The sequence below is a fragment of the Mauremys mutica genome, chromosome 1 (assembly GCF_020497125.1).
Source record: "Mauremys mutica isolate MM-2020 ecotype Southern chromosome 1, ASM2049712v1, whole genome shotgun sequence".
NCBI lineage: Eukaryota > Metazoa > Chordata > Testudines > Geoemydidae > Mauremys > Mauremys mutica.
The window spans coordinates 351,424,078-351,441,811 of NC_059072.1; the positions used below are offsets into that span (position 1 = coordinate 351,424,078).

The 17,734-nt window shown below is 46.1% G+C and overlaps 1 protein-coding gene across 4 annotated transcripts in view; it reads right to left on the bottom strand.

Moving 5' to 3' along the window:
* Positions 1-17,734, bottom strand: part of GDPD5 (glycerophosphodiester phosphodiesterase domain containing 5) — a 329,762-nt gene that overhangs the window by 212,991 nt on the left and 99,037 nt on the right. The window contains exon 1 of one of the 4 annotated variants that reach the window (XM_045021737.1): positions 8,174-8,192. The exons of the other annotated variants lie outside the window; for them this stretch is intronic. The gene's annotated coding sequence lies outside the window, so the exon portion shown is untranslated. Of the gene's footprint in view, positions 1-8,173; positions 8,193-17,734 lie in introns of those variants that run through there. 4 annotated transcript variants of the gene reach the window in all.

Here is a 17,734-nt window from a genome sequence, read left to right on the forward strand (position 1 = left end):
TCTTTCTCGCTTCTTTGACGGCCGCTGCACATTGAGTGGATGTTTTCAGAGAACGATCCACAATGACTCCAAAATCTCTTTATTGAGTGGTAACAGCAAATTTAGACCCCATCATTTTATATGTATAGTTGGGATTATGTTTTCTAATGTGGATTACTCTACATTTATTGACTGTCATCTGCCATTTTGTTGCCCAGTCACCCAGTTTTGTGAGATCCTTTTGTAGTTCTTTGCAGTCTGCTTGGGACTTCCACTGGGACTATTGTGAGTAGTTTTGTACCATCTGCAAATGTTGCCACCTCACTATTTTACCCCTTTTTCCAGATCATTTATGAATATGTTGAATAGGACTGGTCCCAGTACAGAGTCCCATGAGACACCAGTATTTACCTCTCTCCATTCTGAAAACTGACCATTTATTCCTGCCCTTTGTTTCCTATCTTTTAGCCAGTTACCAATCCATGAGAGAACCTTCCCTCTTATCCCAGGACAGCTTACTTTGCTTAAGAGCCTTTGGTGAGGTACCTTGTCAAAGGCTGTCTGAAAATCTATGTACAGTGTATCCACTGGATCCCCCTTGCTCACATGATAGCACAGAGTTAAAGATAGCACGGAGAAAACAGGATGCTGATGCTTTTTAATTAAAAAGTCAGGCTAATCCTAGGTTGGGGAAAATTACCACCTTCCATGGATTACACACCGTGCCACACAGCCAGAGTTTCAAGCCTGCCAGACTTTAGACACACAGTGCAGCATATTAGCACAGTCCATTTCAGCATTGTGCCTTCCTTTTCTTTCATACACCTGGCATCTCAATCCCCATATTAAATCTCTCTCTACAGGTCCCAGCAACTGCTTAGTGCCATAATCCAGGCAGACAACACAGGAACTAGCAGTAGCTGCCACTTCAACCCAAATAATGGTTTCTACCCACCCCAGATTGCCAGAGGTTTTTGTGTCCCCAGGGATAGAGCACAGAGTCCAGACCATTTCAGATTGGACACAAGGGTTATTTCTTGTCCATTTGTCACCAGCTCTCACAATCACCACTGGGCTTTCTACCATGTGGCATCCAAGCCTGGTACTGCACTCTGTGAGCTCATCCACAAGGTCACCTCCTTTGGCCGAATTTAACCCCTTCTTACAGGCTGCCTCCTGCTGTGCTGCATGCAAAATGTTGTTTTGGGTACAAGCTGCCTGTTCTCCTTCCTCTAAATGTGTCTCCACATGTCTGCCTGTCCTTAAACAAGACCTTCCTTGAGAAGGGACTGGCCCATCTGAAAGGTTTGGAACACGTCCCACATGCTGTGCACAGGCACTCCCATACATTTGGCACCAAGACACCTCAAACCAGGATCAAGGCCCCATAGCATTAGATGCCATTCAAGAGACACACAAAATACATTTTCTTTGCTCCAAAGAGCTTGCAATCCAAGGCAAGTGACATGTGCAGGGCCACGGGTAGCACAGGCTGGAAAATAATTTCCAGTTGGTGAAACAGGGAGGTTTCAGAAATTGTTTTCATTCTGATGCGGAACAAAAAGGAGACCTTTCAGAATTTCACAAAAACCGGGGTGCCCCCTCCCTCCAGCCGAGCCCCCAATAGCAAATAGCCTCATGGCTAGGGCGCTCACCTGCCATGTGGGAGATCCAGGTTAAAACTGGCTGCTCGAAAGCAGGCAGGACTTGAAGCTGGGGGGTCTCACATCCCAGGTGCCTGCTCTAGCCATGAGGCTATTCTGTGGTGGGATCTTTCTTGCTCATAGTGGCATTTTCTGACTGGAGGACACTTCAAAAAAATTCCCATATCAAAATACCCATGCACACAGGCTTTATATCCATTTCCATTATAGGAACATATTGTCCCAGGAACTCCTCCCACCCTCTTAAGAGGCTATTCTCAAGCAATGGAGACCAGTACATGCTGGGATAGGTCTTTGGGCCTTTTAGGATCTAGTTCCATGAGGTGCTTTGGAGTCAATAGTTATCAATAAGGCTACGATTTTATCATGGAGGTAGCGGAAGTCACAGAATTTGTGACTTCTGAAGACCTCCATGAGTTCAGCTCATAGGCGCTAGAAGCTGCAGGGTCCTGCCGCCATCTGGGGCAGCCAGGAGCTGCAGGATACCCACGCTACCCAAGGTAGCGGGGCCCCGTGGGTGGCAGGGGGGACCCTGGAACTCCCCGCAGCTCCAACCTACTGCAAGCACGGGGTACCGTGCAGCTCCTCGCCGCCGCAGGGCTGGGAGGCTCCGAGTGCCTATGGGCGAGGGGGGCCCCCACAGCTCCTGGCTGGCCCCCACAGCTCCCAGCCTCTGGCAGTGGGGTACCCCATAGCTCAGAGCCATAGGGTAAAGGGACCCTGGAGCTCCAAGCCCCACTGGGTGATGGGGCCCCCAGAGCTCCGAGCCAGGCCCCCCACAGCTCCCCATTTTGTGATGGATATTTTTAGTAAATGTCACGGACGATAAACTTTATTGTCCGTGACTTTTACTAAAAATATCTGACAAAAATCTTAGCCTTAGTTATCAGAGGTCCAGTCAAGCTGGAAGGGCAGATCAAGTGGGGTCCCTCAGGGATTGATCCTGGGTCTGGTTCTGTTCAATATCTTCATTTATGATTTAGATAATGGCATAGAGAGCACACTTATTAGATTTGCGGACAATACCAAGATGGGCGAGGCTGCAAGTGTTTGGAGGATAGGATTAAAATTCAAAATGATCTGGACAAACTGGAGAAATGGTCTGAAGTAAATAGGATGAAATTCAATAAGGACAAATCCAAAGTACTCCACTTAGGAAGGAGCAATCAACTGCACACACAAAAAGGAAAATGACTGCCTGGGAAGGAATACTGTGGAAAGGGATCTGGGGGCCATAGTGGATCACAAATTAAATGATTCAGCATAACACTGTTGGGGAAAAAAATGAACATAATTCTGGGATGTGTTAGCAGGAGCGTTGTAAGCAAGACACGAGAAGTAATTCTTCCACTCTACTCCACGCTGATTAGGCCTCAACTGGAGTATTGCGTCCAGTTCTGGGCACCCCACTACAGGAAAGATGTGAGCAAATTGAAGAAAGTCCAGAGGAGAGCAACAAAAATGATTAAAGGTCTAGAAAACATGACCTATGAGGGAAGATTGAAAAATTGGGTCTGTTTAGTCTGAAGAAAAGAAGATTGAGGGAGGACACAACAGTTTTCAAGTACATAAAAGGTTGTTACAAGGAGGAGAATGAAAAATTATTCTTGTTAACCCCTGAGAATGAAGCAATAACCTCTGAGAATTAACCTTATGAGAAGAAGCAATAGGCAAGTAAATTGCAGCAAGGGTGGTTTAGGTTGGACATTAGGAAAAACTCCTAACTGTCAGTGTCATTAAGCACTGTAATAAATTGCCCACAGAGGTTGTGGATTTCTGTCATTGGAGGTTTTTAAGAACAGGTTAGACAAACACTGGTCAGGAATGGTCTAGCTATTACATAGTCCTACTTTGAGTGCCGGGGACGGGACTAGATGACCTCTCGAGGTCCCTGCCAGTCCTACATTTCTATAATTCTATGAGGTTAGTCACATCAGTGTGTGCACTAGTGGAAGGCACTCAGCTCATCACCGTAGTACAAGAGCCTATCTAGAACAGTAGCCCATTCACCTCACTTCTCCCACCCACTCTCCAACTAGCTGGGCATTGTACACCACCACTGCTACTAGTAGCAGGGTTCATGACCGTGTCTCACCAGGATTCAGGACCACTGATGTCTTGAAGCAACTTGCACATCATGCGAATGTCCATGATTTACATGTTCTGAAACAGAGCTGATAACAGCACCATATTAATTCCTATTCATGCACATCCTTAAGTGCAAGAGAAGATACAATTGCAAAATGCCTTAAATGCCCCACCTCAGTAACAGCACCCTCTGATCCAGCCACAAAGGTTCAATAGCACCCTGCAATTTTGCCTTCAGAAGATTCCTTCCCCTTGATGGAAAAATCCCAACTCCCTCCTGTAGTAATATGCAAAGTTAGAAGGAGGAGCTGTCCTGATGACAGGAATTCAACTGAATTCTCAAGCACAGCAGAACAAGAGTCACAATCTACAACCCTTGTAATTTAACATGCAGTGAGAGGTGCTTCTTTCTGCAATGAACACACAGCTGGCATATCTTGACTGTGTTCTTCAGTCTTATACATTTTTTCTTTCCTAGACAATTAAAACCCAAGAGTACCCCCCAACACACACACCCCACCTCACGAATTTCTATTGCACTAATGGTTGATTTAAAGCAACACACAAGACTCAAATAGTACATTTGTACTAGTGATGGGCCTCAACTGCAAAATGTAAGCATGCCCAAAGCTTCAGAATATTAGGGGCCATTTGCAAAACTTAGATCTGGATTTAAAGCACACATCTAGACAACTTTTGAGTGATGCACAATAGATTACCTCTTATCCTTTGCCCTTTATTGAAAGCTACATTAGATCGGGTGTTAAACTACCAATCCAGTGGTGGATTGGTGAACCAATGTTCTTCCTTTATACAGCACAGCTCAGGCCTTTTTCAAAAGAAGTTTAGCCTCTAGTCTTTGGGACTGCAAAGAAAAACCATTCAGCCACTCATGTCTGCACAGCGCTGGCAACACTGGCCATTGTCTCAAGAGCTTATCACCCCTGTGGTACCTCCAGCGGCAGCAGTGGTGGGAACACTAGTGAAGTTGCCACCATGCTAGGCTGCAGGGTTGCTATCACCAGTAGAGCTGCACCTGTGGAAATTGTAGGGCAGAGACTCGTGTAGACAGCCCCCCGAGCCTTCAAACAATCATTCTAAACAGTGGCTCTCAAACTTTTGTACTGGTGACCCCTTTCACATAGCAAGTCTCTGAGCGTGACCCCCCTTATAAATTAAAAACACTTTTTTATATATTTAACACCATTATAAATGCTGGAGGCAAAGTGAGGTTTGGGCTGGAGGTTGACAGCTCGCGACCCCTCATGTAATAACCTCCTGACCCCCAGTTTGAAAACCGCTGTTCTAAGGAGAATCCGCTGCCACTCCTAGTTCATTTCAAGGTCATTTAAACTCTGTAGCGTAGTAGTATTCAAGAAGGGGAAAAAAAGTGACCCGGGTAACTACAGGCCTGTTAGTTTAACATCTGTAGTATGCAAAGTCATGGATAAAATTTTAAAAGAGAGAGTGGTTACGGAGCAGGAGGCCGATGGCAACTGGGATAGTTTACAGCATGGATTTACGAAAGGTAGATCGTGCCAAACCAACCTGATCTCCATCTTTGAGAAAGTAACAGATTTTTTAGACAAGGGAAATGCGGTGGATCTAATATATCTGGATTTCAGTAAGGCGTTTGATACGGTACCGCATGAGGAATTACTGGTTAAATTGGAAAAGATGGGGATTGAAATGAAAATCCAGAGGTGGATAAGGAGCTGGTTAAAGGGGAGACTGCAGAGGGTCGTATTGAAGGGGGAACTGTTGGGTTGGAGGGGGGTTACCAGTGGAGTTCCTCAAGGTTCGGTTTTGGGTCCGATTTTATTCAATCTATTTATTGCTGACCTGGGAACCAAGAGTAGGAGTGGGCTGATAAAGTTTGCAGACGACACCAAGTTGGGAGGTATTGCCAATTCGGAAAAGGATCGGGATATCCTCCAGGGAGATTTGGATGACCTTGTAAACTGGAGTATTAGTAACAGGATGAAATTCAATAGTGAGAAGTGTAAGGTTATGCATTTAGGGATGACTAACAAGAATTTTAGTTATAAGCTAGGGACGCACCAGTTGCAAGTAACGGAGGAGGAGAAGGACCTAGGAGTCCTGGTTGATCGTAGGATGACTATGAGCAGGCAATGTGATGTGGCCGTTAAAAAAGCTAATGCGGTCTTGGGATGCATTAGGCGAGGTATTTCTAGTAGGGATAAGGAGGTGCTAGTCCCGTTATATAAGGCGTTGGTGAGACCTCATCTGGAGTATTGTGTGCAGTTTTGGTCTCCCATGTTTAAGAAGGATGAATTCAAACTGGAACAGGTACAAAGAAGGGCCACTAGAATGATCCGAGGAATGGAAGGCCTGTCGTATGAAAGGAGACTTGAGGAGCTCGGTTTGTTTTCCCTAACCAAAAGAAGGATAAGAGGAGATATGATTGCACTCTTTAAATATATCAGAGGGATAAATACCAGGGAAGGAGAGGAATTATTTCAGCTCAGTGCTAATGTGGACACGAGGACAAACGGGTATAAATTGTCAGTCAGGAAATTTAGGCTTGAAATTAGACGAAGGTTTCTAACTATCAGGGGAGTGCAATACTGGAACAGCCTACCGAGGGAAACAGTGGGGGCGAAGGACCTCCATGACTTTAAGATTAAGCTAGATAAGTTTATGGAGGAGATGGTATGATAGGATACCGGGCATAGTCAATAGGTTAATTAAGTGCCACACTGGTAAATAGTACAATGGGTCAATGATATGATATTCTTAACCTTTTTCCAGAGGGTATGGCTGGAGAGTCTTGCCCGCATGCTCGGGGTTCAGCTGACCGCCATATTTGGGGTCAGGAAGGAATTTTCCTCCAGGGTAGATTGGCTGTGGCCCTGGAGGTTTTTCGCCTTCCTCCGAAGCATGGGGCAGGGGTCGCTTGCTAAAGGAGTGGGGGGGATCAGCTTATGTGGCCTGCATCTTGCAGGGGGTCGGACTAGATGATCATAATGGTCCCTTCTGATCTTGAATTCTGTGATTCTGTGATAGTGCAATCCCCTCACCTAACTATTTCACTGCTGATCAAAGTGCCTAAGAAAGGAGAGGGGTGACCCTATTGTGGAGGCTGGCATGATCTACTGAGAGTGGCAGTCTCGTTGTGGGTCAGGAGTGGGCAGAACTTGGCTCGTACTCTCCCAGAATCTATTATAAAAACAAACCTGATCCCTGACCGATACCATTCTAAAGTCGATCATCATTTCACCCCAGCTGTCTGACACGGGAAAAAATACAGACTATTTTACCTGCAAATTTGTACATGCTGTTCCACGAACATGAGACCATGTGCTCCGTTTTTTTCCATTTGGAAGCCATTGGCAGCTGGCCATTCTTTCCTGCTATTCAACGCCTTGAGAGAGACTTGTGGCAGGCTGCTCCCAACACCACCGTCCCACGCACACACCAGATTGTGGGAAGTCGGCGCATGAAGATGCCTTTCAACAGAGATCCCATTGATCACAAGGCAGCAGATGCCCTGAAACCATGGCTGCCCTTCAGAAAGAGTAAAAACAACCCAGCTTTGCTTCCATTCCTAGTATTGGCCCTTGGCTTTCCTCTGTGGCCGTGGTCGCTGGATGACAATGACAGGTGGAACAGTTCCTCCTGTAAGTCACTGGTTTCAATTTGGCCCAGGTCTCTGCTTTAAAATGGGAATCCAATTCAACCTTAACGCAAGCCTCAGTTGGTGTCTCCATAATTACTGTGGCACCCAGGGAGTCGAGCTGAGATTCGGGCCCCATTGTGCTAGGTGATGTACAACGACAGCCAGAGAGACAGTCCCCGCCCAAAAGACCTTACAATCTAAATGAACAAGACGGACAGAGAGGGAAGGGAAAAGGAGGCAAAGTGACATCCCCAAGGTTGCACACCAGGTCAGTAGCAGTGGGACTAGAATCCAGGTCTCTCGAGTGCCAGTCTAGTTGGTGATTAGACTGAAAATCTCCCCAGAGGAATTTAGGATTCAATGGGCAAAGAACTGCTCTTCTCACCCGTTAATGAGCTCCACCAGGTCAGGATGGAGACGTGGTTTGAGCATTGGCCTGCTAAACTCAGGGTTGTGAGTTCAATCCTGGAGGGGGCCACTTAGGGATCTGGGGCAAAAATCAGTACTTGGCCCTGCTAGTGAAGGCAGGGGGCTGGACTTGATGACCTTTCAAGGTCCCTTCCAGTTCTAGGAGATTGGTATATCTCCAATTATTATCTACCCAAACCGTAGCTGCTCGGTAGATAAGATAGAGTATTTCTTTCTCCAGGTCAGTCGTTCCTCTCCCTTTCATCCAGCATGAAATTCAAATACCCACCTGATCAATTGCATGCCCCCAGGAGCCCCGCATTTTGCAAACAAAGAGATGTGGTGCAGCATGTATCCTAGGCGCATGTATTCATTTGGCTCGAGTGAGTGTTACCTTGGGTGCTGTATCCAATTGCCATTTCAGCTGGTAGTACTTTCTTGGCTCCTTGATTGCATTGGGGCGGGGGTGGGGGAGGGAAGAGCAGAACGTTGAATCATCAGCTCCTGACTGTTGTGTCAGCACGGCACTGGGTAGGCAGGTCAAGAGGCAGTTTAGACGGGAGGGGACAAACAGGAGCGAATGAAGAGAAAGGGTATCCAGCCTGGGATATGGGATACAGCCCTCTACCTCACCTTGAAACAATGATACTGGGTAAAAGGTGAACAGTCTGGAAAGTCAGTTAAGCCCTCGAACGATCAACCCAGCACCTTCCTCTTATTTCCTTCTACTTTGAGGGAGTCATATAGTGGGGCACAGGTGGGTGGATGCATAACGGGTTTTTTTATGAACCTTTATGTTTGGAGCCAGTTTGTTCAGGCTTCATGAATCCATCTGTCCTAGCTTTGGAAGAATACGAACAGATCAAAATTGGCACGCTTCCCTTAAGTACTAAAAGACAATGTCTGATATTGCTAAAGCTATTAAATGTACAAGCTTTTGAGCATGGTTAACAAGTGGCAATCTACAGATTTCTAAAGGCATCGATGAAGTTTTTTATTGCATTCCATTGACGTGGTATCTGGGTGTATGTTAAATGGTTTCAACCGGGATATTAGAAGTATAAAGACAAGACACTACCCTACACTTGTACAAACAGCTACGCTAAGAGTCCCAGGTTTCACAGTCTTGTGAATGGAAAGGAATTGGATACAAAAGAACTTTTCACTACTCAATGCAGCCAAGGTCATTCTACATTTCCAACTAGCTCCATGGTCTGGGCCGGCTACCAAGAATACCCTGCCTCTAGTTCATCCTGGTGTTAATAAGTTCCAGCACTTGCAACAACCAAAGTTTGTGTGGTAGACTAGAAATGTGTCCACATGGGAACTAGAAGGTAGCAAGTTTGGGCTGTGAATAGGCAGTGGTGACTTGGACCTTTCAATTCCACCCAAGAGTCTGACAGCTAGTGCAGGGAGCAGCGTATCAAATTTACTATCTGTTTTTAAACAACATCCGCCAGTCTTCTGGAGCATCCTGTCATCATTCTGCATTCGGAAGGCTCGCTGGCCATGCCAAGGGGCGTTCTAGACCCCAATCCTGAAATCAAATCCATATGGGCAGACCCCTGCACCTGTTGGGAACTAACTAACTGCAATGCGTCTCTGTGGATCCAACTGCAAATTTGGCACCTGAAAGGCTATTGATTCATTTCCAACTGCATATTCACAAAAAAAAAAAAACCCAAACACATATGCCAAGAAATCCGATGTAAAAATTAAACACTAAAATGTGTTTTTGATTTGAATTCCAATACAATGTTATCAGCATAAATACTCCCACCTCTCCCCTGTGTACGTCGCTAGGTAACAAACAGAAGTCCATGAGGAAAAAGATCTACAAGGCTGACGAGTAACAGAAACAACAAGGGACCTTCTGACTAACGGAAGTCAGGCTGATAAACACGGTGTGGAAATTTTACCATCTATCCAAGGATTTTGTGCTTTGTCTGAGATCATCTCTTCAATATTTACTCCCCCTGCAATTAGAAATGATTCTGAGAGAAGCTGAAAGACTGTACCCTTACAGTCACTGCTCCCGTGACATCTGCAGCTCTGACGTGGAGAATGCAGCCTATGAATGATTCAAACTTCTGCGGGTTAGCATTACACACAGAAATAAAACTAGAAACAAGAGAAAATAATTATTCAACGCACACTAGAAAAACCCACACAGCCTGTCAACCTTGACTTTAAAGATGCATCATCTGCCAATGCTTAAACATTTCTTACTGTTGAATAAGTGAACTGATTGCCAGTCAGCCTTCCCAAGGAAAAAAAAAAAAGTTTGTTTGCAAATACAGCAGCAACATTTTATGAAGACTTTAGGGAGTGCAATTAGCACACATTTCTTTAGAGAGATACACACGACATACATTGTAGCAATTTTTGTTTCTGGTTAGTCTGTCATTTGCTGAGGCTCTGATTGTGTGGAAACTAAACCAAAGTTGTTAATTGCAGACCAGGTATATTCCTCTTTGATCACTTTCAAGCAAAGGAAAATTAAATTTACTCATGATGAAAATGTAAAGGGAAACTGTCAGGTCAAATTTTGGCTAAAGTTTGTGGGGGGGGTTTGTTTGTTTGGTTTTTTTTTTTAATTTTCCCTGGGGAGAATAGGTTGTTTTTAGTAGTACATTACAGTAGTGCTTAGAGGCCTCAACTGAGATCAGCCGCACACTGAGCTCTATAGACACACATCACAGACAGTCCTTGCTCTAAAAAGCTTAGATCCTAAACTGACAAAAATCGGCACTTTTTTTTTTTTTTTTTTTTTTTTTTTAAAGAGAAACACATAATGGAAATTGTTATTTTCTACAACTAAAGCCATTCCCTGCTGCATCGACTCCTCAGTCATGGTGGCATTGCACTGATGCCCTCACTAACAACTAAAGTGAAACTGACTTAGATTTGGTGAAATATCAGAATCCTAATTTCACCCTCTACCTACGCCCCCAGTTCCAATCCTGCCAGCGCTGGGTCTTTCCCACCTGATGGCTATTCAGTGGCCTCTGTGAAATGAGTGGGTGGTCTCAATGCAGTCCCTAGGAGGGCAGGTATCCACATCACAAGAGCCACCCAACCATAACTGGTGAGCGCAGGCACCCCCGTCCTCTCTTGGAGACCATCTCAGCAAAGTCCTGGGGGTGGCAGAAGCTGAACGGTCCCTTTTTGCCCACAGAGATGGTCCCTGCCGCCCAGGGTTGAAGTACATGGTGGGGCCTGAGTGGAGAAAGCCGGCCCTGGCCACACTTCTGTGCTGTGAATAGACGTAGGTCTTTGGGCTCCAGGGGGAAAAAAATCAGTTTGAAAATTTTCACTTAATTTTTTTGAACAACATTTAGAAAAAAATCTTTCATAGGCTACATGTGGAAAAAACCTCTGAGGTCAAACGTTAGTTCCTACTTCTTGCATTGACAAGAAAGATGATAAACTAAGGAGCTGACATTCATTGTGACTCATAGGATCTGTATTTATTATTAATCTCCATGGAAATCAAATAGCCACATCTCTCATTACAAGTTAGAGTAAATCATATTTAAAACATTAAAAAGTATGAGCACCAGACATTGGCTATCAATAATAGTTTCGTTTAATCAATTAGTGAATGGCCGTATAGGCATTCATTTCAATTGCGAGCCCCTAATTGCACTGGAAAATGCTGATTTTTTTGAAATAATTTCTATTTACTTAACTAGGAAGTAAGTTCCTTAGGAACAGACTCTCCAGCTCCAAATGTAATAATCACATGCATCTATACAAGGCTCTCCTGCCCCACTGGGACTGTAATGAAATTTGAAGTTATTGATTTCATGACCACCCTGAAACCATTCAGTTTTAAAGGAACTGGCCTAAGTCTACAGTAGCCCTAAGGGAGTGAGGGGCGCACACCCCACCAGGGCGGTGGGGAGGAATGTTTAGGGAGTGCGGGGAGCCAGGCCCAGGCCAGCCCCCACAGGGAGCGGGGAGGGAGCGCCACCTAGCACTGCTCTGCCCCCAGCTCTGCTCCGGCCCCACTGACAGCCGTGGCCTCGACTCTCAGTCACAGATGCTGGCCCCCACCACAGCCCAGCCGCAGTCCCAACCCCGCTCCCAGCCTCGGCTCCCGGATGCAGCTCTGCTCCTGGTCTCAGCCCCCCTGCCCTACCGCCAGCCCGGCCCTGGCCCCAGCCTCCTCAAGCCACCCCAGCCCCACAGCCCTGCCCCTGGCCCCAGCCTCCTCACTCACCCCACCAAGCCTCAGCTCCATTCCTAGCCCCAGCCGCAACTCCATTCCTGGCCATGCTCCCAACCCCAGACCTGCCCCCAGCCTTGGCCCAGCCTTGGCCCCCTGACCCCTGTCTATACCCCCCCCACACAAGAGACACAGCCTCACTCCCGGCCTTGGCTAAGGATAAGGGGGTGCAACATGAAGACTTTGGGGAGCACTGCCCTAAGGAGAAAAGAAACTCTTCTGCCTTGCCACCACAGCCCGTTCTCTGCGTATTCAGAGTGCACGCAGCACTGCACTATTCAGATGGCTAAACAAAAAGTTAACACAAATCCAAAAGGATCTTCTACCAGCGACCTCAATTCCCTCTTCTCTCGCCATGTCCAGCAGGAGGAGAGCAAGGTTTTTTCACTCTTACTCCACCCTACCTACGGGATGCAAACATTAGGGCTCAATCCCGTAAAGGTGCTAAACACTCTGGCCCCAATCCAGTAGAGCACTAGACTTCAATGGGACTATATTTAAGCATGTGCTTAAAAGTAACACGCAAGTGTTCAGCTAGATTAAGCCCTGAACAAACCCTTAATCCAGAAGGTGGAGAGGCTCATGGTCATTGTCTAGCCACAGAAGAGCTTCCGACTAGACTCACTCTCCACACTCAACCTAGTCAGAGTCCCATTATCCTAGAGGATTCCAGCTCCTCCAAGAAGTATGGAGTGGGTGAAAAAACAAATAAGGGATAGCATATATTTGACCAGGACAGACATTGTGCCATTCCCTTATAGCTAAAGTTCTAGTCTTTGAAATAATCTCCCTAGAGAAGGGATGCGGTGGCACTTGCTTCAATAAAGACATTTCAAACCAGACGAGACAGCACACTAACAAACAACCAGTCGTGAACAATCCCACACTGGCAGAGAGATCACTTGTGACAAAACGTTCCCCCTCCCATCTCCAACATCTATGACTGCATGCATCAAAAGCCCCATTTCTAGAGGTCTTCCTCCCACCATTTCTGTACTAGGCAACGTTCTTTTTTGTACGATCAAGACTGAAGAAAGTTTCTGCACAAGTGAAGACAGACTTACGGTTTTTCAACCATTTTCCACATGCAAAAATTTCGAACGGAGGTGTGGACCCCTTTGGAAATCTTAGGCATAGTGTGTGGACCTCCAGAGGTCCACCGACCACAGGTTGAAAATACAATACTTTAAAATGCAGATGACCACTTTTTCACTGGTGAGCACAGAACTACAGTTATAGGCCAAAAGAAAGCAAATATATCATGTCTATTTACGATTGCATAAACATTTGCAAGAGTCACTTAAGACCAGAAATGAATTATGTCTAGATGGAAGCCTCCATCAGACATTTATGGACTAGCACTAACAATAAATCAAAATAGCCAGAGATCAGCAAGTTGATGGAGCTTGTTTGATAAATGGCAGATGAAATTCAATGTTGATAAATGCAAAGCGATGCACACTGGAAAACATAATCCCAACTATACATATAAAATGATGGGGTCTAATTTAGCTGTTGCCAATCAAGTAAGATCTTGGAGTCACTGTGAATAGTTCTCTGAAAACAACCACTCAAATGTGCAGCAGCAGCAGTCAAAAAACCAAACAGAACGTTGGGAATCATTAGGAAAGGGATAGATAAGACAGAAAATGTCATATCACCTCTGTATAAATCCCAGGTATGCCCACATCTTGAATACCGTGTGCAGATCTTGTCGCCCTCTCTCAAAAAAGATATATTGGAATTGGAAAAGGTACCGAGAAAGGCAGCAAAAATGATTAGGGGTATGGAATAGCTTCCAATCCATTTGCACTTTAGAAGAGATACAGTTGAATCTACCACAAAATACAAACAGCTGCAAAAATGTATACCATTCCAACAATGTATATACATTCTTAAATAATGATCTAAAATAATATAAACAAAGCCTTTAAAGTAGGTCTTTTCTACATGCATATTATTCCTCATTAAAGAAAAATATGTAAAAAGAGATCAATAAAACTGCGACTTTTCTGCTTGGAAAAGACACGACTAAGGGAGAATATGATAGAGATCTATAAAAATCATTTACTTTCTCCCCATCAGTCACAAGGAAGTGTTATTTACTCCTTCACATAACAAAACTAAGGGTCACCAAGTGAAATGAGTAGGCAGCAGGTTTAAAATAAACAAAAGGAAGTATTTCTTCACCTAGTGCACAATGAACCTGAGAAATGTGTTGCCAGAGCATGCTGTGAAGACCAAGACCATAACAGGGTCCAAAATAGAACTAGATAAATTCATGAAGCATAGGCCCATCAATAATTATTAGCCAGGATGGGCCAGGATGGTGTCCATAGCCTCTGTTTGCCAGATGCTGAGAATGGGTGATAGGAGGTGGATCACTTGATGATTCCCTGTTCTGTTCATTCCCGCTGGGGCACCTGGCATTGGCCACTGTTGGAAGACAGGATGCTGGGCTGGATGGGTTATTGGTCTGACCCAGTATGGACATTCTTATGTTCTTATCTGACAGACAAGTTCCAGAATTGTGGCACCAACATTATGCCTTTAAGGGAGAAAGACTTTCAGTGCTGTCTGGAATCCAACATTCATGACAAAACCATGAATACGCTGTAAGCAGGGAAAACACTGAGCATTAGCAATCACTTAAATCTGCTTTAATTTGCAAGATTGTAAAAAAAAAAAAATGACCTGAACGTTAAGGGAACAGGATGATGCATAATTATCCCCAACCTCATGTATAACTGGTCATTCCGAGTTCCTAAAACCAGAAATATTTACATTTTCAAAACAGACATGCTGACCTGGGGATTTTTTGGCCTCCAGTTGATGAGAATTCAACATCAAAGATAACACTTCAAAGGGATTACAGAAGAAAAACAGACTTTAATCTCACTAAGTAAATAAGTACAACATATACTAGCTCGCTTTAAAGTCTTTATTCAAGATTTTCACAAGTAAAGAGGCAAATTTCCTCCCCAGCATAAACAGAAGGATGAGAAGGTGAGAGGTTATTTAGGAGGAGTTACCCCCATAAGGGTATGGCTACACTGGCGAGTTGCAGCGCTGGAAAGCCTCCACCAGCGCTGCAATTAGTAAGTGGCCACACCTGCAGGGCACTTCCAGCGCTGCAACTCCCTGGCTGCAGCGCTGGCCGTACACCTCACTCAGCATGGGGAATAAGGATTCCAGCGCTGGTGCTGCAGCGCTGGTCATCAAGTGTGGCCACACACCAGCGCTGTGATTGGCCTCCAGGGTATAAGGATGTATCCCAGAATGCTTTTATAAATTACTCTCTTTGTTTTGTTATGCAGCCTCTCTTTGTTTTGTTATGAACGAGCTCCGATCGGAGCTCCGTTGCTTATCTAAAAAACAAACAGAGCTCCTGTTTGCTGTGATCAGCTGTACCTGGCTGTAAACAATCAAATGAGAGGGAGGCAGGGAGGGAGTGAAACAGCGGGGAGTCGTGTTGGCTGCAGGCTGTTTGCAATTAAGAGTTAAGACTAAGGGGTCAGAAACATGTTCTGATTTTTCAATGCAGGAAGCTAAACACACAGTGTTGGCTCCAAAAATCCCCTCTCTCTTTCCCCCCGCTCCCTGTCACACTAGACCCCACTCCACCCCCCTCTTTTGAAAAGCACGTTGCGGCCACTTGAACGCTGGGATAGCTGCCCATAATGCATCACTCCCAACAGCGCTGCAAATACTGCAAATGTGGCCACTCACCAGCGCTGGTAGCTGTGAGTGTGGCCACACACCAGCGCTGGCCATGCACAGCTGGATGACCAGTGCTGCAGACTACCAGCGCTGCAAACCATAAGTGTAGCCATACCCTAAGTCTTTTACAGAGCAAACACCAGAAATGCATTCTTCACTCTTCCTACAAACTGAAGTCTTTGGCTGCATTTGCAGAAACCAGTTATCTTTGGTCTTCCAATGAATCCCCCCGAAAAAAATTTCTTCTGCTCCACCCAAAGCCAGGGAGGGAACAGAACTGAGCGAGGTGTTCTTTCACCCTTTAAGGAACAGATCGCTCTGTTTCTTTTTGAAGCAAAACAAAATGTTCACATGGGTTCAACCTGACAGAGACTATTAACGAAGTGGTGGAAGCACACTGTCAGCAGCGTACAGATCCTCAGCCCTGTCTATTACTTGCCTTGGAAAGTATACAAACACTTGCAATCATCATTAATTCTCCCTGTGACACTGCACCCCATATTCTTCAGTGATATTATTATATGGCATGATTCTGATGTATTTTATGCAAGATAAGTCATGTGAGATATCATTGGAAAGGTCATGATTTTCTCAATATGACTGTCCTATTTGTATGCATGTACCATTTTTGTATCTGAAGTTAAGCATATTGACTAGATATCTATTACACCTGGGGAATGCCCACTAGGCAAAAGATGCTCAAACTATGTGGCTGGGAAGGGCCCATTCAGGTTGATGAGCCATTAGGAGAAAACAATAGGTCTTAGAACAGAGGTGGGCAAACTAAGGCCCATGGGCCACATCTGGCCTGTGGGACCCTCCTGCCCGGCCCCTGAGTTCCTGGCCCGGGAGGCTAACCCCGGCTCCTCCCCCGCGCCCACAGCCTCAGCTCACTGCACCGCCGGCACAATGCTGTAGGCAGTGGAGCTCTTGCAGAGCCATGGCCTGACCTGGTGCTCGGAGCTGCGCGGTGGCGTGGCTGGCTCCAGCCAGGCAGCATGGTGCCTATCCTAGTGCTCTGGTCAGCGCGGCAGTAGCGCCGCCAGCCACCGGTGCTCCATGAAGCGCGGTAAGGGGCAGGGAGCGGGGGTGTTGGATAGAGGGCAGGTGTGGTGGTCAGGGGGCGGGGGTGTGGCTAGGGGGCGGGGCAGTCAGAGGGCGGGGAACAGGGGGGTTGAATGGGGGCAGGGGTCCCGGAGGAGCAGTCAGGAAGGAGAGGAGGGGTTGGATGGGGTGGTGGGGACGGGCAGGGAGCCCAGGGGTGGTCAGGGGACAGGGAGGGGTGGATGGGGCAGGGGTCCCGGGGGGGGCAATGAGGGAATGGGGGGGTTGGATGGGGCAGGAGTCTTGGGGGGGACATCAGGAGGCAAAAAGCAGGGGGGGGGAAATCAGATGGGGTGGGGGCTGGTCCACAGCTGGCTCCCTCCATCAATTTCAGAAACCCGATGTGGCCCTCAGGCCAAAAAGTTTGCCCACCCCGTCTTAGAAGAAGCTCATCTCCCACTGGGGGGAGTCTTCCTAAGGACACTACAAGCGGCCTCTGAGCAACGGCTGCTGTGGCACTACAGGGACATGTACCAGGTAAGTTACAGCTATTTATGTGCATGTTGCTCTTGTATTACCAACTCTTTCAGGCAGGAGCCATTACTTTCCAGCACATTTTGGGTCCTATATGTTACGATAATTCATTATTAAGAGCAGTGGTAATTAAATTACTCGCCTCTTCTGCAACACTTTTGAGAAGTTATCTGCACACTAGCGACTGACAGCATGCCAGAATTACCGCGGCAAACACACAGACGGCTCAATGGTAAAACAATCAAGAGTCCAGAATACGTCCGCAGCACAGAGGAGCAGGGCAGATGCAAGCATTCGGAATGCCAGACATCACTGGCAGGAATGACGGTTAATCCTGGCAAAACTGCAGCATCGAAGGAACATGAGCAGTAAGACCCACTTACAACCTCCCCACCCTCAAAAAAAAGTAGACTTGACAACATGAAT